Source organism: Canis lupus, chromosome 26 (genome assembly GCF_003254725.2).
Source record: "Canis lupus dingo isolate Sandy chromosome 26, ASM325472v2, whole genome shotgun sequence".
Lineage (NCBI taxonomy): Eukaryota > Metazoa > Chordata > Mammalia > Carnivora > Canidae > Canis > Canis lupus.
Genome location: NC_064268.1, coordinates 18,744,359 through 18,765,250, shown reverse-complemented (window position 1 = coordinate 18,765,250; position 20,892 = coordinate 18,744,359). Strand labels below are relative to the sequence as shown.

Here is a 20,892-nt window from a genome sequence, read left to right as displayed (position 1 = left end):
ATTCTGAAATTCTAACCTCCAGAACTGTAGGAGTATAAATATGTATTGTTTTAAACCACAAGATTTGTGGTAATTTGTGGAGCAGCAGTAAAGGAAATGATTACAAGAGACTCAGAGCACTGACCTTGGTGGCAGACAGATGAAGGTTTGAGCCCCTACTCCACCTGCTAGCTGTGTGACCTTGCACAATCTCCTATCCTCTCTGCATCAGAGAGGAAGACTTTCTTTCACATCTGCACATGGGAGTAATAAAAGACCTATCTCAGACCATTGCTGGAAAGATGAAAAGAGCTGATACACGCATGTTCAGAACAGAGTCTGGCACGCAGCGCTCAGTGAATGTTGGAGCATTTTCCTGTCCTAAGAAAGACTGACATTCCCAAATGCAGGCCCTCTAATCATCCCTGAGGCACTACCAGAACCACTTTCCTGCCATTCCATTTTGTTCAAGATCACACCCCTGCTCAGTAACATTCCATGGCTCCCCAGTACATAACCTCATCTCCCAGGAAGGAGAAAATTAAAGGGATGGCAAAGCTGAAAGATGGCTTGAAGGCCCAAACCTTCAAATGTTGATTGAAATGTCACTTTCTCTGGACTTCCAAGATAGGTCAGTGCCCCTGTCATTCATCCCTGTAGCACCTTTCCTGCACTATAGCAGCAACCTCAATTGTGATGCAACAATCATTCATATTGTGAATATACCATCCATCTCCGTATCCACACATAAAGCTCCACGGGGGCCAGGACTGGTGCTAGGCACCTAGTACCCAGTCAATAAACATTTGTTAAATGAATGAACAGATGGATGACCAACCTCCTTGGACCATCTGGGCCATGTTCCCAAAGACTCCCTCTTGACGGCCAAGTTCTGGCTCCGTACCACTGAGAGGCCTGCAGGGTTACCAAGATGGGAGAATTGAACACTGTGCCAAGTGCCATCAGACATTTGTAAAGCCCTCAGCCAAAAATGTTATTGGAAACAGGATGTGTGTCTGTGCAGTATGTGTTCAGGTAATGATGAGACTTAACGCTCCTGTCCTGCAGACCAGGCTCAGGGAGGGAAGGGGAAGGAGGGTTCCTCCCACAGCCTGGAGGTTGTCTGAGGTGGAGGGAAGGAGCACAGAAGTAGGAAGTTGACTTTTAGGAACTGAGAAGGAGGAAGGGGTAGGAGGATGCTGGCAGCCCAGTTGATTTTGCCTGCTTGGCAAGAATCCAGGCCCCTGGGCTTCTGTCCAGGCTGGGAAGGGTTAACATCATTGAGAGGGAGTTGGGGGGCGGGTGTGAGACCAGGGGGAAGGATGCCCTAGCTGGGGGTGGGGGGGGGAAGTGGATAAGGCCCATTGCTCCCCTGTATGCAGGACCCTGCCCACCCAGCCCAGGTCGTCCTACTGGAACAGAGATTTGCAGGAGTTGGGGGAGACCACCCTGGATGCCTGGGAGGAGTGGGGGCACCAATAGGTTGCTCCAGGATGGGGATGGGAGGAGCTTAGAGCTGGCTTGAGACCCCTTCTCAAACCCAAGCTGGCCAGTTCCCCAGGTCTGGGAAAGCTTCCATTTTCCAGGGGGTAGAACAGAGGCCTAGAGAGGGTTAGCAGCTGCTCGAAGCTACACAGCAAGTCCCGAGCAACCAATCCTCCCAGTTCCCAGAGAACTTCTCCACTTCTGCTACACACACACACACACATACACACACGTATTCTGTAGCCTTGCCCTGCCCATCTCTCCAGCTTCATGGCCACCCCTTCCCCTCCTTCTACTCTGACCCCACCATGCAGCTCCAAATCTCTACACCTGTGCTCAAGCTGCCCCTTCTGCCAGAAACACCCTATCCCACCATCCTGTATCCGGCTGCCCAGTAACCTGGTCATCTTTCAAAGCCAACTGCTGATGTCCTCTCCCCAGCCTTCCAGGGTTGCCTCTCCCCTTCCCACCTACATGAGAAGATTGATCACCCCTTCTGCCAGGGGAGTCTGTACTTGGCTAACATTCATCCTTTCTCAAATCACACTGCCTTTTCATTTTGTCATGTACACATCTGTCTCCACCCCTGGACTGCTGGTCGTCCCAATTACCGGCACTGGACCTGACCCAGCACTGGAAATGTTTGATGAACTAAGCCAGCCTCCATGCCTGCATCTCCCTCCCCAGGGCCAGCTTTCCATGAACTACTGGAAACAGATCAGAAGCACCAAAGCCATTGCATTTTCGTGGTTCAGCCTGGTGGTCAGGAGCACAGACTTTTGCATCTGCCTTTGTTTTTTTGTTTGTTTGTTTTGGTTTTTATTGTTGTTTTCTTTTTATTTTTTTAATATGCATATTTTTTATTGGAGTTCAATTTGCTAACATATAGTATAACACCCAGTGCTCATCCCATCAAGTGCCCCCCTCAGTCCCCATCACCCAGTCACCTTGTCCTCCCGCCCACTTCCCCTTCCACTACCCCTTGTTCATTTCCCAGAGTTAGGAGTCTCTCATGTTTTGTCACTCTCTCTGATTTTCCCCACTCATTTTCTCTCCTTTCCCCTATGATCCCTTTCACTATTTTTTATATTCCCCATATGAGTGAAACCATATGTTTGTCCTTCTCCAATTGACTTACTTCACTCAACATAATTCCCTCCAGTTCTATCCACGTCGAAGCAAATGGTGGGTATTTGTCGTGTCTAATGGCTGAGAAGTATTCCATTGTATACATAGACCACATCTTCTTTATCCAGTCATCTTTTGATGGACCCCAAGGCTCCTTCCACAGTTTGGCTATTGTGGACATTGCTGCTATAAACATTGGGGTGCAGGTATCTCAGCTTTTCACTACATCTCTATCTTTGGGGTAAATCCCCAGCAGTGCAATTGCTGGGTCATAGGGTAGCTCTATTTTTAACTCTTTGAGGAACCTCCACACAGTTTTCCAGAGTGGCTGCACCAGTTCACATTCCCACTTACAGTGCAAGAGGGATCCTGTTTGTCCACATCCTCTCCAACATTTGTGGTTTCCTGTTTTGTTAATTTTCCCCATTCTCACTGGTGTGAGGTGGTATCTCATGGTGGTTTGGATCTGTAGTTCCCTGATGGCCAGTGATGCGGGGCATGTTCTCATGTGCTTGTTGGCCATGTCTGTGTCTTCCTCTGTGAGATTTGTTCATATCTTTTGCCCATTTCATGATTGGATTGATTGTTTCTTTGCTGTTGAGTTGAATAAGTTATTTATAGACCGTGATACTACTGATATGTCATTTGCAAGTATCTTCTCCCATTCTGTAGGTTGTCTTTTAGTTTTGTTGACTGTTTCTTTTGCTGTGCAGAAGCTTTGATCTTGATGAAGTCCTAATAGTTCATTTTTGCTTTTGTTTCCCTTGCCTTCATAGATGTATCTTGCACGAAGTTGCTGTGGCCAAGTTGAAAAAGGGTGTTGCCTGTGTTCGCCTCTAGGATTCTGATGGAATCTTGTCTCACATTTAGATCTTTCATCCATTTTGAGTTTATCGTTGTGTGTGGTGTCAGAGAATGGTCTCGTTTCCTTCTTCTGCATGTGGATGTCCAATTTTCCCAGCACCATTTATTGAAGAGACTGTCCTTTTTCCAGTGGATAGTCTTTCCTGCTTTGTCAAATATTAGTTGACCATAGAGTTGAGGGCCCATTTCTGGGTTCTCTATTCTGTTCCACTGATCTATGTGTCTGTCTTTGTGCCACTACCACACTGTCTTGATGGCCACAGCTTTGTAGTACAACTTGAAATCTGGCATTGTGATGCCCCCAGCTCTGGTTTTCTTTTTCAATATTCCCTGGCTATTCAGGGTCTTTTCTGATTCCACACAAATCTTAAGATTATTTGTTCCAACTTTCTGAAGAAAGTCCATGGTATTTTGATAGGGATTGCATGAAATGTGTAAATTGCCCTGGGTAGCATAAACATTTTCATAATATTAATTCTTCCAATCCATGAGCATGGAATATCTTTCCATCTCTTTGTGTCTTCCTCAATTTCTTTGAAGTGTTCTGTAGTTTGAAGTGTTTCAAATTAGTTTGAAGTGTTCTGTAGTTTTTAGGGTATAGATCCTTCACCTCTTTGGTTCGGTTTATTCCTAGGTACCTTATGCTTTTGGGTGCAATTGTAAATGGAATTGCCTAAGATTAGGGACATGACAGAGATGTCCACTCTCACCACTGCTATTCAACATAGTACTAGAAGTCCTAGCCTCAGCAATCAGGCAAAAAATAAATAAATAAAAGGCATTCAAATTGGCAAAAAAGAAGTCAAACTCTCCCTCTTCGCAGATGACATGATACTGTACATAGAAAACCCAAAAGAGGGCAGCCCCGGTGGCGCAGCGGTTTAGTGCCGCCTGCAGCCCGGGGTGTGGTCCTGGGGACCCGGGATAGAGTCCCGTGTCGGGTTTCCTGCATGGAGCCTGCTTCTCCTTCTGCCTGTGTCTCTGCCTCACTCTCTCTGTGTCTCTATGAATAAATAAATAAAATTTAAAAAGAAGACCCAAAAGACTCCACCCCAAGGTTGCTAGAACTCCTACAGCAATCATCAATGTGGCAGGATACAAAATCAATGCCCAGAAATCAGTGGCATTTCTATACACTCACAATGAGACTGTGTCTACCTTTGGCTCAGGTCATGATCCTAGCGTCCTGGGATCAAGCCCTGCATCAGGCTCCCTGCTCTCCCTTTGCCCATTTTCCCCAGCTCATACTCTCTCTCTCTCTAACAAATAAATAAAATCTTTAGAGAGAGAGAGAGAAAAAGAGAGAGAATACTGACTTTTCAGGTCAGAAAACAATGCATTTGAATCCCAGCTCTGCCACTTGCTATGTGAACTTGAGTAAGATACTGGCCCTCTCTGGGCTTCACTTACTCTTTCTTCAAAATGGAAAATGGTAATTCCACCCTTGCAGAGCTGCATTGGAGGATCCTCTGAGATGATGCATGTGGTGTGTATGGGAGAAGGCTCAGAGTAAGTGCTTATTATATGGTGTTGCCATAACTCCGTGGGTCATTTCTAAAAGCCCATCTCCTTCCGCCCTCGCTCCTGACTCTGGCCCTGCATCATTCACCAAAGTCCCTGTTCCAGCTGTGTTGTTAACACGGAGGAAGTAAAGCCACACTAACCAGGTGTCCAGGTGTGCATCCTAGCTCTGCCACTCCCTGGCTGCGTGACCTTGAGAGAGTGACTTCACCTCTCTGAGTCTCGGTTTCTTTCTCTGTAACATGCAGACAGTAACAGTACCTGCCTGGCAGGGTATTGTAAGATTAGCGTTAGTGCTTGTAAAGCTCCTAGAGCAACAGCTGGCAAGTGCTGAGTGCTGGCTTGTGAGGTAGCAGTAGTAAGAGTTTAATTTGCCATCTGGGCCACTTCTTCTCCCTCGCCCCCCATTTCCCTCCCACTGCCCACCTCCCCCTTCCTCCTCACCCACCAATTTACAACCAGAGACCTGGCCTCTTTTGCCTTCACTGTTAGAAAAGCCCAAGGCAGAGGATGGCTCAGTGGGTTAAGTGTCTGCCTTCAGTTTGGGTCATGATTCTGGGGTCCGGATATGGAGCCCCGAGTCAGAGTCATTGTCATCATGCTCCTGGCTCATTAAGGAGTCTGTTTCTCCTTCTCTCTCTGCCCCTTACTCTACGCATGCTTTTTCTTTCTCTCTCAAATCAATGAATGAAATCGAAAGAAAGAAAGAAAGAAAGAAAGAAAGAAAGAAAGAAAGAAAGAAAGAAAGAAAGAAAGAAAAAGAAAGGAAGGAAGGAAGAAAGAAAGAAAGAAAGAAAGAAAGAAAGAAAGAAAGAAAGAAAGAAAAGAAGGAAGGAAAAACCCAAAAAGAGAAAAACCCAAGGCCTCCAGCATCAATGGACTCAGATTCTTTAGGTCCTTAGACCTGCCTTTGTCCTCCAGTACTTCCACGGCCACAGGTCTTCAGCTTCCTTTTTATTTTTTATTTTTAAAGATTTATTTATTTATTCATGAGAGACACAGAGAGAGGCAGAGACGTAGGTAGAGGGAGAAGCAGGCTCCCTGCAGGGAGCCCAATGCGGGACTTGATCCCAGGACCCCAGGATCATGACCTGACCCCGGGATCATGACCCTAGGCAAAGACAGACGCTCAACCACTGAGCCACCCAGGCATCCCTCAGCTTCCTTTACAGAAGACCCCTTTTTTCCAGAAGGCTTGATAGGGATCCCCTAAAATATAAAGACATAAAAAAGCACCTGCTCAGCTGGAGGGGATGGGGAACATGGAGCCACACTCCTCAAGCCCCTGCTGCCCCTCTTGGACTCTATCTGAGCCAGTTGGAAAGCTTTGCCTTAATCTGTTGATCCCTCACCCACTGCCACCACCTAAGCAGGGCTGGGTGGGGGTGGGGGGCACACTTTTCCTTTTTTTTAAGATTTATGTATTTATTTATTTATTTATTTATTTATTTATTTATTTATTTGAGAGAGAGAGACAGAGAGAGCACAAGCAGGGGGAGGGGTAGAGGCAGAGGGAGAAGCAGGCTCTCCATTGAGCAGGAAGCCTGACTCAGGGCTCAATCCCAGGACCCCAGGATGATGACCTGAGCTGAAGGCAGACACTTGACCATCTGAGCCACCCAGGTGCCCCCAGACGTTTTCATTTTTAATTTTTATATCATTTTAAAATCACAGAAAGGAAGCAACAGTAAGTAGTACAAGGAACTCCCTTATACCATCACCCAAAGTCACTGATTACTGCTGTTTTGTCCCATTTGCTCTATCATCCTCTCCCTCCCCGACCCCTTTCTGCACGTCTCCTCCTGAACTGCTCCCATTTCGTATAAGGCCTAGAAGTAGAAGTCCATGAGCTTGTCGAGGGCCTCCGGAGATATTTGGAACCTGAAACTGCAAACGCACTGATTCCAGAGTCCTGAAAGGCAGCTGAAAATTCCAAATAGATGTCTGCTGAAGTATCTACCATACGCTAGTGAGTGCTGCTAGTCCACAGCGCCTGTGTCTTTAGAAATAGAAAAGCCCAAATCACAAGAACACACTGAATAATTTATTCTTTAAAAAAAGAGGAAAATCCTATTGTATGAATTCTTTTAAAGCCTTTTCAAGTATTTTTTATAAGAAATGCATATGTGTAATGGGATCCGTAGGGACATTTTGAGGTTTGCCATGATGTGGGGTGGGGTTCCCCCAAATGTCAGAGATCCAGAAGCCTTCAAAGCCTTTACAACAAGGTCTCCTGGCCCCAAAGCTCCTTGAATCTCGCTCAGATCAGGCATAAGATGGAGATTTTCCCATGTATTTTTATAAGGAGGCTGTATGTACCTTTTTATGTGGGTCATAAAAAAAAATGTAAAAATTTCAAAAACATGGAGCAACACAAGAAATTCGTCATAGCAACAGAGCTGCCTCTCCTATTTTTGAAAAGTGAGCTGCTCCCTCCTCTCCTTAGTACAGAAAGTTTATTTTCCTGCCTGGGCCTCTGACTCAGAGGCAAGCCCAGAACTCAGCCAGCCGCCTCTGAGGAGAGACAGGAGGCGTGGGGGCTGTGGCCCCAGGCACGGGTGGGTGATGCCCAGCGGTCCCAGGCTTCAGATCCCCCTCAACTGACAGGTCTTCCAGGCACCCTGGGACCCCTGGCGTTTCCCCTACGGGCTACCCAGTCTGTGCTCATCCACCTACTCCCACCCAACGTGCCTCTTCAGAGCAGCCCCACCTTGTAGGGCCACAGCTGGGGACCCACAACCCTAATTGGGCCTTGACGGTAACAGCTCTGCAAATATCTGAGCAGCTGGTAAATCCTAGCTAAACAAGAGTCTCCTAAGACAATGCTGCCACCATCAACTGGGGCTAATGAGGTAACAACTGACAAGTAGGGGGCCCAGAAGTCTGACCCAGGACTGTTTTCTCATTGAGGATGTCCTACCAGATGCTGGAGGGAATATTATTGCAGCCTGAGAGCTTCAACATAGCAACCAGAGGTGACTGTGGTGAGGGTGGTTTTGAGAGCACAGCATGGGTTTGAATCCTGCCCCACCCCATCCCCCTGCCACCAATTACCAGCTGTGTGACCTAAGGCAAGCGGCTCAACCTCTCTGTGCCTCAGTTCCCTCTCATAGGTAATATTAGTCACAGTGAGTTGTGGTGGGCGTAACTGGTGTTAACCCATATGAGGCACTTAGCATAGCACCTGGCATAAAGCAGAATCTCAATAAAGGTCTATCATCATCTCCTGTCCCCAATCCTTCGTAACACTTTTGTGACCGTCTTACACAATCAAAGCAATGAAATCGGAATCCAGGCTCCATCAGTTACCAGCTGAGTGACCTTGAGCAAGTTATAAAATGTCCCTAACATTGATTTCTCATCTGTAAAATGGGGGTAATAATACAAACACATAGCTCAGCTCCTGGCTCGTGGTTAAGTATTCCTAAGCACTGGCTATTATTATTACTATCAGGGCTCAGAAAACTATAGCCCATGAGACAAATTTGGCCCACTGCTTGTTTTTGTAAATAAAGTCTTATTGGAACACAGCCACGCCAATTCATTTACATCTTGCGACAATTGGCAGAGCTGAGTAGTTTTGATGATGATGAGTCACTGTAAGGCTCGTGAAGCCTAAAATATTGACTATCTGGCCCTTTAAGAAACAATTTGCCTGATTTTTATCATTATGACCTTAAAGGCAATGATTGCAGTACAGAGACTTTTCATCTCTCTCGGTGGACCACCCAAGTTAAGATGCGCTTTCCAGGAACCCCTTGCAACCCACATTTGAACTCTAATGGTTCCAAAGCTTCTTCAAGTGATTTGCAATAGTAGTGTACAGAGAGAGGGTCCATAGCTTCCCTTGGCTTCTCAGAGGTACCGAGGACTCATGAGACGTCCACAGTCATAGGAGCAGAAACATTGCAGGAGCTGGCCTGCATCCAAATCAAAGCCCTCCTCTGTTTTCCCAGGCTTGCCTGTTCTTGGACAGTCCCACTCCAGGGCACTGAGACATTGGGGGTTCCTTGATGAGATTTCTCTCTGTGCTGCTTTAGCATCTGCCCCATAGCAGCTGGCTGCCCCCTGGTTCAGCATCCTTCATATACCTTTTGTGCGGTGTTGGGGCAATAGAAAGGACATGGGGGGGGGGGGCAAGAGCTGATCTGGAATTCAGCAAAGGACACCTGTGAATTATTCACCCCAGAAAGAAAGATGTCTTATGGTCTGGTCCTCTCCCTCCTTCCTCCTTGGCCTGGTGGGGTTTTGGTTGGGTGGTATGGAAAACAGCATAAAAAGGGATTTACGGACCTCCCAAATCCTGAGGATCTTGGTGGCCACACCCCTTGGTTTCTTCATTCCATGCCCACAGATGTCTGCCCTGGCTTCCACTATACCAGGAGTACTTGTTCCCAAAACCCTAATTGGGCCTTGACGTCATCTAATGAATGGGCTGGACTCAGCCCCCCACAGTCCCTATCTTGACTGGGGGTCACCAAGACTGGCGACATCCAGGCACCCTGATGCCACCGCCACCTGCCTGTCTCTTCAGCTTATCCACTCTTATTTCTTCCCGACACGCTGTCAGGGAAAGCCAGAGGACGAATGCCGTGCTGAGATTGGGCAAATGTCCCCATGGTAGGCCAGATCAAGTAAGGACAGGAGTTCCTCCTTGGATTGCAAGTTCCGTGAGGACTGGGACCAGGCCTGTGGGACTTTCTGCTGAAACTGCAAATCTTCAAATAGCCCACACATAGAAACCAACGTCAAAGTCTACAAATCAATCCTGTAGCAAGAGGAAGGAAATCCTCTTGGGAGGCGAGCTTCAAGGTATTACATAATTGTAATGACACAAACATGAGAATGGCATCTTTCCTTCATTTATTAGAAGATAATAATGGTTCTGAGCACCCCCACCCACACCAAGGAATCCACGGATGATCTGTGAGGTGGGCTATACACACAAGATTATATGTGTGAGCGTACAAGGTGTTCTTAGGAGGGCATCCGACATTTTCATTTTCCAAAGACCTCCAGAACCTCAAATGGTTATAAACATGAGACCGCAAATCTGATCCATATCTATGTCCCTAATGCCTAGTACAATGGCGGGGGCATGATAGGTTCTCGAGGTTTCTGGATTAATCGATCACCGAATAACTCTTTGAAGCTACAGACTGCCAGACTGCCTGATGATCAGATTTCCTGGATGGTCAGACCCCCACTAAGCTGGAATTTGCGGATAACTTGAACAGTTTCTTTTTTTATTACCAGGAAGGGAGAAGTAAATGAATGGTATAGGCCAGAAAGAGTGGCCACTGACACTCAAGGGTGTCCACCTCTAGCCAGCCATGTTCTCAGAATTGCCTTTCCCACCGTATGCACTGAAGCAGCTTCCCTGAGGAACTGCACAAAGGAGATAGATGTTTTCTTCTCCCAGACAGCTGTTGTCTGCACACAAATACTGAAACTGCTTCTCCTGGAAGATATTCTGAGATTGAATTAGCCATCCCTTCTCCCTGGACTTACTTACCTCTTGTGGACCTTAAAATTCTCCCCCCAAACAAGCGCAGCTGAGCCCAGACCGGCTAGAAAACACATACATCTTATAATTCAGTGAAATTCAGTGAATGCAGTAAAGGGGTCTCCTTCATAAATAATAGGACCAGAGGACACAATGAACAGGCACTTAAATGCATGGTAGGGGAGGGTGGTGGGCAGAGGAGGGCACATGGGGACAGGAGCTTTTTGGAAAGGCAACTGGCCAAGAGTCGTAAAAGAATTCACACCCTTGTGCAGGGTAGTTACACTTCTAAAAGTCTGTCCTAAGGAGACCGTAAGAATTGTGCACAAAGATTTATTCCTACAGATATATAACTTAACATGATGGATAATAGCAAAGAAGCTGAAAACAATTTGAGGGTTCAATGACAGGTTGAACCTGGTAAGGAAATCATGGCACACTTGTATGAAACTTAAATTGTATCATAAAACCATTTCTTGAAAATCTTCTTGAAACTTCATAAACATTTAAAAATTCTGTGCTTCAAAAAAATAAAATAAAATAAAAATAAAAAAAATAAAAATTCTGTGCTTCAAAGGGTATCATCAAGAAAGTGAAAAGACCATCCACAGAATGGGAGAAAAGATTTGCAAGTTGTATGTCTGATAAGGGGCTTGTATCTAGAATATAAAAGAATTTGGTAACTCAATATAAAAAAAACAATTCAATAACTCATTTAAAAGTGGGCAAATGAAGGGTGCCTGGGTGGCTCAGTTGCATCTGACTCTTGATTTCAGCTTACGTCATGATCTTAGGGTCCTGGGATCAAGCCCCATGTTGAGCTCTGTGCTGAATGGAGCTTGAGGATTCTCTCCCTCTCCTTCTGCCCCTCCCTTAGCTTGTACTCTCTCTCTCTCAGATAAATAGATATTTTTTTAAAAAATTTTAAAAAGCAGGCAACTGATCTAAGCAGACATTTCTCAAAAAAAGATATACAAATGGCCAATAAGCACATGGAAAGATGCTTAACATCATTAGTCATTAGGGAAATGCAAATCAAAACCACAGTGAAATACCACTTCACACCCACTAGGATGGCTGTAATAACAAGTGCTAGAGAGGATGTGGAGCAATGGGAGCCTTCTTAGGCTGCCGGTGGGAATGCAAAATGACGCAGCCACTCTGGAAAGCCAGTCTGGCAGTTCCTCAAAAGAAGAAAACAGAGTTACCATATGACCCAGCATTCCACTCTCAGAACACACCCAAGAGAAATGAAAATATACATCCACGCAAAAATGTATACACAAATGTTCATAGCACTGTTACTCATAATGGCCAAGAAGTAGAATAAACGAAACTTGGTAGTCGTGTAACAAATTATTCGGCTATAGAACAGAAAAGACGTACTGTCACATACTACGACAAGGATGAACCTTGAAAATATGATGCTATGTGGAAGAAGCCAGACACGAAAGACCATATAGCGTACTTCCACTTATATGAAATATCAAGAAGCAGCAAATCTACAGAGACAGAAACTAGATTAGTGGTTGTCCGGGGTTGGAGGGAAATGAAGAATGGCTGCTAATGCATAAAGGATTTATTTTTTATTTCTTTTCTTTTTTTTAATTTTATTTTATTCACTTATTCATGACAGAGAGAGAATGAGAGAGACAGACAGAGGGAGAAGCAGGCTCCATGCAGGGAGCCCGAAGTGGGACTCGATCCCAGGTCTCCAGGGTCAGGCCCTGGGCTGAAGGCGGTGCTAAACTGCTGAGCCATGCGGGCTGCCCAAGATTTTATTTTTGTGGCAATGAAGATGCTGTACAATTGGTTGTGGTAATAGTTGCACACTTTTGTGAACATCTCCCTCTGCCCCTCCCCCTGCTTGTGCTCTCTCTCTCTCTCAAACAAACAAATAAATAAACTCTTTTAGAACAAACAAACAAACAAATAAATAAATAAAATAGGAGCCAGGGAAATGTACACTTGAAATGGGTAAATTGTATGGTGTAAAGTATATGTCAATAAAGCTATCTTATATATATTATTATAAAATAAATGTTATATATTAAGATATATGTAAATACATTATATGTGTATATATTAAGTATATATGTGTGTAACATGTTATATATATTGTGTATATACATTGTCATATATGTCATATATATAGTAAATGATGCTCAATGAGTATTATATTTTAAAAATCCCTCAGAATAGACTAATACTTCTCATAGTTACCCACCAAATGGCAAAGACTGAATGAATGCGTAACTCCAAGGGTCTGGGGTAGAGCCTAAGCCATGAGCGACATTTTTCTTTGAATCTTCACGTGTCAGTTACAAAATTCAGGCACATTTTGCCTTCCGTTTCAAAGTATGATCATGTTAATTATAATATAAAAAATTAGTTTTCTCCAAATCCAGGAATTAAATTGATGCTCTAGGAGAAAAGAAAAATATTTACCAACTTGGGGAAATGGCCATAACATGATAGTAAGTGGACATAACATAATGAGAAGCAGGCATAAGCTGTTTGTAGGATGAGTCTACCATGGGGTGGAGGAAAGGAAGAAATTACATATGTACGCAGAGCAAAAAGACTAAAAGTTTTTATGTCGAGACTATCAGGAGTTATCTTTAGGTTGTGGGATTGTGATTTTTTTTAACTTCTTGATACTTTTTTTCCTTTTCCATATTTTCAAAGAATGTTGCATAATATTAAGGAATAAACATTTTTTAGTCCAACAGAGAAGACCCAGGAGGGAAGACATCAGGCGATGTTTTTCTGGAGATGATTTAGCATGGCCCTGCCTGTGGTGTGAGTGTGCTCATGCCCTTGGGATCACAGCTGGGCCCTACAAGGAATGACATGTGCACACATGGAGGCTCCCAGCATCCCCTGCTTTCTGCGGGTGCGGGCGGGGAATGTAGATTTATTCCCAGAGGGGAGATGAGGCCAGAGGTTTTGCAAAGTTCCAGGAAGACAAGCAGATCATCACTATATGACAACAGCGAATAAGGACTGGATATGATGTGGGGGATAGGGCTCTGGACTGGGTGAGCATCAGGAGACATGCGCTCAAGCCTGGGCTTTGCTTCCAGCCAGCAGGATGACCTTAGTCAAACCACCTCCTTTCTCAGGCCTTAGATTCCCCTCTGAAATGGGGGCACTCAGTTCTTCTACTTCTGATGGTTTATGATTCTGTGATCTCACATCTACTGCCTTTGTTTCCACCATCCCCGTAACAGTTTGTAGCTCATCATAGTGACTGCCCAGCACAGCCCTGACCCCAGGAATCTCAAGAGCCAATCTGCCCCCAAAAGTAATCTCTAAATTGACATGTGACACTTTTCAACCCACCTAATCGGAGACTTTCTGAAGAAGGCAGAGTGAGCAAACAGCATTCCCCACCCTCTGCACCCCTGAACCTGGTCAAGCGTGAGGATATTTACTAAACATTGACCAGGGACCAACCACTCATGCTGTGGCACAAGTAAGCCACTGTCCTGCTTTTTTGAAACTTAGTTTGACAGTGGAATTCACATATATTAGTTTTTAATTTTAAGATTTTATTTATTTGAGAGAGTGAGTGAGAGAATATAAGCAGGGGGAGCAGACTTCCCATTTAGCAAGTACCCCAACGCAGGGCTTGATCCCAGGACCCCGGGATCACGACCCAAGCTAAAGGCAGACAGCTCAATTGACTGAGCCACCCAGGCACACCTACACTACTTGTTTATAAGCCACACATGAGTACTTTGAGGCTAATGGCACTATTCACGTTTTACAGCCAAGAAATTGTAGACTAAGAGAAGTGCCCAAGGTCACAGAGCAAACAAGTGGTAAAATCAGGATTCCAACCCCTCATCAGTGACTCCTCCAAGTCACCTATGATTTGTCTGTGGTTCTTAACTTTCTAGTCGAGGCGGAACAAAAGACCTCAAGACCCACCCAATTTCTACCCTTTTTGATTTGGCTGTAGGAAAGAACTAGAGAAAAACATTATTAGTTGTTGTAAACTTGATACTGAGACATCAAACTTGCGTTGACTTTTTAAGAGCAAACTATGAGCTCATACAAACGAATGTATATGATAAAACATATCCCTTTAATATGGACAATACACTAAATAGGTAGAAGTCACAATGTGAGAAAATCATTCTCTTTTAATCCCCCCCCATCCTTCTGATTACACACAGAAAAAGGTCTTGATTTGGTGCTAACAAATCTTTACCACCTTCTCCAATACTTGCAGATCTTCCTTTATAACAAAGAAAGAGCAAGCATCAGGCTCAGAGCCTTGGTATCTAGCTAACAGTATCTGGCTAATATTTAATAACATTTATTTTCATTGTTTATTGGGCATGATGTTTAGTGGGTATATTCTATTTGAAGAAAGTGAAAACTGATTTTCCATTTACGGTGGTCATGTGAATTTCCCTTTTGAGCTATATTTACTGATATTTAAGGAATACATTCACTGGAATTTTTAATGAGTAAATTTTAAAGAAAAAATATTAAATTCATAACAACATAGAGGTGGCAGAGAAGCAGGGCACAGATTAAAAAAAAAAAAAAAAAGTGGCGCTGGAATGACCCAGCCTTGAGAAATGCTGCCCGATGAAATTAAAAATAACCCAGCCATGTAATTATATTGTCCTGGAAGTATATTGCAAGTTACCTAAATAGCGCACATTCACAGTAGCCCATCACTGTTAAAGCACATTTTTGAGGGTTTACGTATGTGGTTACTTTAGCAACAGAGATATAACTGAATCATATTTGCACTGCAAGACATACGTGCCTGAAGGTCTAATTATTGGAAAATTATAGACCTAAGAAATAGAGCTATGCCTCACTGCACACTACAGGGTTGAAAGAACACCTCGCAATAATTGGATAAACCACGTCTACACAGAAGATGTGTGGAAAGGAAGAACCTTTCCCCAACTGTCGCACCTCCGACCACGTGTGAATGCAGGATTGCATACATTCATCTTTCACCCATTCAGTCATTGACCATGATTTTTATTTTATCATGTGCACTGGAAATACAATGAACTCCATCGAGCCTCTGGTCCAGAAAGGGGCGCCAGACATCATGCCCAACCTCACCACAAGGCTCTGAAAAGAGCCCCATTCTTTGCAAACTCCTAACAAAGCAACCTGCCTACCCTGGGGGTGGTCAGAGAAGGCTTCCTGGAGGAAGTGGCCATTATGTTTGAGAGCTAAAGAAGTGATGGTAATAACCAGAGGACGTGAGACAGGAGAAGGAGGTAGAAAGGCAGGTGCATCCGCCTAAGTGGATGGGCTCTCCTGTCCTGTGCGCCTCTCCTAAAGGAGCGTCTCACCCTTGTGCCATCACCTGAGTGTGACCTTTGCATTCAAAACTGCACTCATTCATATGTCTTGGTCCCTCGATGCAAGCCAGCACCGGTGTCAGTTCTTCAGTTATCTGATCCCAACACTGAGGGAAGATGGAGATGGTGGGTAAGTCTCCAACATCGGCCTCCCCTGGGATTTCAAAGACTGATTTTGACCATGAGCTTCTGTCGTAGGCACCAACACAGAGATCCTCAGCCAGGGACCACGCTTAGGACTCTGGGGAGCTTCCAAGCCTCAATGTCCAGGCTTCACCAAGACCACAACCAACCACTGAGTTAGGCTCTCTGGAGGTGGGGCCGGTCACTAGGAATGTCTAAAGCTCCCCAGAGGAGTGCAGTGTATGGCCGGGGCTGACAACTACACAGGGTCTCTAACCCTGGTGGAAGATTCAAGTCTACAAAAACTTACTGAGGGACGCCTGGGTGGCTCAGCGGTTGAGCATCTGGCTCAGGGCGTGATCCCGGAGTCCTGGGATCGAGTCCCACATTGAGCTCCCTGTGGGGAGCCTGCTTCTCCCTTTGTCTGTGTCTCTGCCTCTCTCTTTCTCTGTGTCTTTCATGAATAAATAAATAAAATCTTAAAAAAAAAAAAAAAAACAAACACTGAGCACCTGCTCTGCACCAGGCAGCAGGCTGGGGGCAGGGGTGGTGAACATAAGATCCCATGGTCATTTACAGAAGGCTGCACTCACTACCAATAAATGTACCGGAGCCCAGGTAAAGATGAAAAGTGTCTTGGTCCCACAAATCGCCTGGGGAAATCTCAGCAGGTCTGGGTTGCTGTGCAAAGAGCCTGCATGTCTAACGAGTTCCCCAAGTGTCAATGAGCAGCCAAGAATTGCATGTGGATGGCAAGGTTCTCCAGGAAATCTTTCAGACTAGGGCTGCTGCTTCTCACCATTTCTCCACCCCTCTGACAGTCCTGAGCATCGCCTGGAGGTGATAACAAAGTGTAAGGAAAGAACAAAATGCACACTGGCAGCCAGCCAGGTGTGCACCTGCGTCTCCTCCGGGCTCCATAGCCCCAGGACAGCACCCCATTCCTACCCTACACACACCCGTAGAGCATGGAGCAGATCACAGGAAGAAAGAGCAGGGGCTGGGATGGAAGACGGGGTGCTGGGTAGGTGGTTGTCATAAATAGCAAACCATCTGCACGCCCCCGCTGCCTAAGGAGTCCCCCATCTGGGGCCAGAACAAAGACAGCAAAATTCAAGAGGCATCGGAGATCAAAACGGCCTCTGAGGCTTTTCTTGCAGTGAGTCTTCGCTTCTAATTAATCACTCGTCCTTGGCAAATCAATTGTGCCTGTTTTAAAATCTGTGCTCCAAGGGTAAGGGATAGGATGGAAGTTGGAAGCAAGGAAGTCTTTGGAACTGATACTCAGGGCAGTGAGTTCTTGGGGAGGGGACACTGAGGTTAGCCCTGACCCATTCAGCAGGGCCAGGAATGAACAGATGAGGAGGCATGAATGCTTGCAGAGGCCAGGCCAGTCACAGGAACTGATGCATGGGCTGGGGGTTAGTAGAGGAAGCCCTGGGGACTGGGGCCAAGTGGAGACCATGTGCCCTGACCCACTGGCACGCTCTCAGTCCTCGTCCCTTACTGTCCGGCAGAGATGCAGGCCTATTTCTGCATTTCTGGAAGATAGGCCAGATCTTCCTTTTTGTTTTTGAAAATGCCAGGAAATGGGGCACCTGAGTGGCACAGCTCATTGGGCATCTGACTCTTGGTTTTGGCTCAGGTCGTGATCTCAGAGTTTTGAGATTGAGCCCCTTGTTGGGCTCTGTGCACAGCAGGGAGTCTGCTTGAGATTCTCTCTCCCTCGCCCTCTGCCCCCACCCCGTTTGTGTGCTCTCTTTCTCAAAATAAATACATAAATCTTGAAAATATTTCTTTAAATATGAAATCTCCTGGCTTATAGAAGTCAGCTGAAATTGTTTTGAAACACCATGCTGTCCATCAAAATATGTCTGAGAACCACATACGCAGTGCAGGCTGCCCATATGTGAGGTCTGGAGTAGAGACTGGTCTGTAGGAATTATCTGGAAAATTAGATGGCCTGTGGGCAGCAACTTCCTCGGGATGCTCAGAGGAGGAAAATGTGGGTAGACAACCTTCTGAACACAAGGGAGGTGTCCCGAAGACCTCCAGAAATCCCAGGGGGAGATATTTAAGGGGAAGTAGGGCCTGCAAGTAGGGACACTGTAACTCTTGCTCCATTGTAACTAGGGCAAGAGTGTCCCTGCAGCCCCGTGTGTATAATGCCAGAGACATTCACTCCAGTTACATGGTAATAGCAACAATACTTATTGAGCACATACTATATGCCAGTACCGTGCTAAGTGCTTTATGTGTATTAACTCACTTAATCCTCGCAACAACCCTATTACCCTACTTTACAGATGAGGAAACCGACCTGGGCAGTCTGGCTCCAGAATGCATTCTCCTAATGGCATGCAGCCCTGTCCCTCTTAACTCCCACAATGCCTTTCACGGAGCTCAGCACAGGGTAGGTGCTCAGGAAATATCTGCTCTGTTGAAAGAATGTCTCCATAAATTAGATCCACTAGAATGTGACACTATTGTTTCAACCAATTTTGTGTGCTATGTCAAGAACTGGCTCATGGTTTCTGCTGGGGCTGGGTCCTCACCCAGGTAATGTCCTCATCATCATGTTCAGCACTAAATCACCCAGACACTGTCGGCAAGGACAAGGAGCCCCCAGCCCCTGGGCCTTTCCTTCCAGGACTCTGCAACCTCCGGCTTCTGTCTGTCTGGTTGCCTTCTGTCCTTATCCAGCTCTCGGGCTCATGCCTCCCTCCTGGGACCTATTTCCGATGTCTCCCCAGAATCTGCCTGTCTTAGTATTGCAACCCTCAGGGGAACATCTTCATGCCTTCCTGAAAGGGGAGGGCAGGGTTAGCTCCCCAAAGCTAAGCACTGCAGGGGGCTGTTTAACCCTTCCCTGCCTTGGGACTTTTAAAGCCCCTAGAAGAAATTTCCCACTGTCTGGGAGACAGAGCTTTCACCTGTGGGAATTCCAGTTCCCACCTGCAGCTTGTTACTGTGGGGGAAGTACATGAAATGGGACAGACTCTGTGGCCAGTTTTGGTAACAGCAGAAACTGGTGGCTGAGCCCAAAAGCAGGCTTTAAATCACATGGTTCTCATTCCAGATCTGCTGATAAACAATCATTCATTTGTCCATTCATTCATTCGACAAATATGTATTGTATGTATTGCCCCTGTTATTTATATATATATATATATATATTTTTTTTTTTTTGCCCCTGTTATATTCTAAACACTGACACAGATGCCAGAGAAGCAGCACAAAACTGAGGTGGTCCCTGTGAGATCATCAGGAGGTCAGGTGTCCTCTCTGAATCTCAGCCTCTTTTTCTGTAAAGTGGGGTGCTTATGAAGATGCAAGATCCCCTGCAAAGTCCTAATCCCCACCTCTAGCTGAAAAAAATGCTGGTGCCACAAAAGGAACACTGGATAGAGTCAGGATGCACCCTTCTGGCTGAGTGCCCCTGAATTGGTCATTTCTCTGGGACTGATTTCTTGGTTGGGAGATTGAGATGGCTGCTCGGCAGGATTTCAAAAACCCGTCTAACTCTGTGTGACATATTCTATGATTCCAGCATAAGGATAGCCTGTGACTCCAGGAACGGACATCCTCCCATTCTGGGTGCAAATCTCCTTTCTGGGATGCTTTCCATCATGCAGCAGAAAGAAACTTGCTTCTTGTCAGGTGAGCATGGAAGGATAGGGGGCACTTCCCAGGAGCTGCTCTCCCAGGATCCCCAGGGTCACTCCATTTACCTTCCCCATCTTGCTCTAATCTCTGTAAATTTAGTGGCATGACCATAAGCTACCTAGAGAACATAGCTGACCCATCACCAATAAATCAGAAGCTCTCAGTGATACTTCTGAATAAATGGTAGTCCCTTAAATAGGTAGGAAGGTGGGCTGGGGATGTTTACGGTGTCTCGGGAGAGATTTAAACCCGCATCCTGCTCAGGTGGGGAGACAGGGAGTGTGGGGAGGTCAAGAAGCCACTGGAGTAACTCCTGGGTGTTTGGGCAGAACCAGACCTTAGCCTTCCCAGTCAGGGCTGGCTCTATTTTGCATGAAAGGAGAACATCCCCCAGAGAGAGGGAAGAAAAGATGTCCCAGAGTGAAAGAAAGAGATGTCACCTCAGAAACCTCAATTAGAATCCCTGCTCATTTGAAAATCCCCTGCTTGGCCAGTTTTCCCATGTATAAAATGGGGATCCCAGTAAATGGAGACATTTCCTACTCAATTTTGTTTTTTTTTTTTTTTTTAGTAGGCTCCATGCCCAGCATGGAGCCCAGTGCAGGGCTTGAACTCATGACCCTGAGATCAAGACCAGAGCTGAGGTCAAGAGTCAGATACTTATCCGACTGAGCCAACCAGGCATCCCAACATGTCCTACTCTTGACCTTGCACTTTTTGGTGGTAATCATGGACTGGGCTTTTCTTACACAGAAAAGGAAACAGGCTCAGAATGGTGAAGTGACTTGCCCAAGGTCTTGTAGAGAATAGTGGTTCAACCCAAGGCCTTACCCCCCAACACTGTGCCTTCTTTCCTGCAGTGGGAACTCTGGGTCCTACCTGGCTGCCTTTCCATTCAGGGGAGCTGAAACCCACAAGGAGAGCCCAGCTGCCCCTCTGAGGACCAGGGGCAGTGGGACAGTGTCTTCCTACATACCCCCAGGCTTTGCATTCCATCCCCTTTGGAGACTCCAATAAACAGGCAGATGGGCAACCCCAGGTGCAGTTGAAATCAGTTTCTAGTGGGTACGTGTCCAAGGACATCCCATGCCCTGCCAGGAACTGTTTGGAAATTCTAGCTGACCCTGGGTCATGGGAAGCAGGCTCTGCTTGGAAATAGGTGACGAATTGCAGTTAGGGGCTACTTATATTGGACCTCTCACTCACATGGGGTCTCTGACAGCTTCTAAGCATATTAGGCTCCCAACTGCTCTGCCTCAGAACTCAGGGGTCCCA

The 20,892-nt window shown here is 45.8% G+C and overlaps 1 long non-coding RNA gene across 6 annotated transcripts in view; it reads left to right on the top strand.

Annotated features, from left to right (window-relative positions):
- Positions 1-707: 707 nt before the first annotated feature.
- LOC112676734 (uncharacterized) overlaps positions 708-20,892 on the top strand; it is a 37,902-nt gene continuing 17,717 nt past the window's right edge. For all 6 annotated transcript variants that reach the window (XR_003146687.3, XR_003146686.3, XR_003146684.3 and 3 more), the window contains exons 1-4: positions 708-1,014; positions 6,805-6,946; positions 18,258-18,364; positions 19,502-19,611. This is a non-coding gene — a long non-coding RNA (uncharacterized LOC112676734). The remainder of the gene's footprint in view (positions 1,015-6,804; positions 6,947-18,257; positions 18,365-19,501; positions 19,612-20,892) is intronic.